This window comes from Oncorhynchus gorbuscha, linkage group LG21 (assembly GCF_021184085.1).
Source record: "Oncorhynchus gorbuscha isolate QuinsamMale2020 ecotype Even-year linkage group LG21, OgorEven_v1.0, whole genome shotgun sequence".
Classification (NCBI taxonomy): Eukaryota; Metazoa; Chordata; class Actinopteri; order Salmoniformes; family Salmonidae; genus Oncorhynchus; species Oncorhynchus gorbuscha.
Genome location: NC_060193.1, coordinates 12,697,770 through 12,698,731, shown reverse-complemented (window position 1 = coordinate 12,698,731; position 962 = coordinate 12,697,770). Strand labels below are relative to the sequence as shown.

Genomic DNA, 962 nt, shown 5'->3' with positions numbered 1-962 from the left:
TTTTGATCCCAGCCCCCGTCCCAGAAGGAGGCATTTTGATAGACCGTCATTGTAAATAATGATTTGTTCTTAACTGACTAGCCTTGTTAAATAAAGGTTAAATAAAAATAAATACAAAATAAAAAGTTGACCTTGCCCGATTGGTGCGTGATAGTTATTACACTGCCTCTTCAACCAGTAGATGGCGGTAGTGTACAAGGTTGGTGTTTCTGCGTTCTGAATAAACACACGTTTTCAGTACCATTGGGAGAAAAGTAGTGGGATAGGTCTACTGATTTTGAAGTGGTGTAGTAAAACTTTCCCATCAAATAAAGTATTGAGCAGAAATATATACCCTCATTTTGCTGAGTTAAATACCCAATCCCAACACACGTTTTTCATCGGTAGCGTGGCCGAGCGGTCTAAGGCGCTGGATTAAGGCTCCAGTCTCTTCGGAGGCGCGGGTTCGAATCCCGCCGCTGCCAGTTGATTTTTTGTTTGACATTTTGAAATAATATTTCTATAGTTACTACTGCAATCAATTATATTTCATGTGCATACGTCACGCACTTCAATACAAAATGTAGAACTTGTTTCTCCAGTGGTGCATTGTCCAGACTTTTTAAACCTTCGGTACTCCGTGGTGTATTGAGTACATTTAAATGTGTTGTCAACGCTAGGCACATAAACATAATTCACTTCTGCCCAGAGAAAGTGCAACATTTAGACATTTAAAGATATCTACGAACCATATTAGCTAGCTATAGCTATGTGAGACACGTTATTTGTACGTTGGCACGTAGATAACTAGCTATAAAGGGAGGGAGAAATAGTTTCAAAGCTAGTAACGTTAACTTGCTCTGGTCTTTCGTGCTACAGACAACGAGTTGCCTCCACTCTATCGTTATTCCATTTATCATTTCATAGAGGATATACTTTAGTAGCTAACTCTCCGATGTAACGATGTGCCTAGAGTGCTGGAT

The 962-nt window shown here is 39.7% G+C and overlaps 1 non-coding gene across 1 annotated transcript; it reads left to right on the top strand.

Annotated features, from left to right (window-relative positions):
• The first annotated feature begins 382 nt into the window (after positions 1–382).
• trnal-aag lies at positions 383–464 on the top strand. Its single transcript has one exon. It is a non-coding gene; the product is annotated as a tRNA-Leu (tRNA).
• Positions 465–962: the final 498 nt, after the last annotated feature.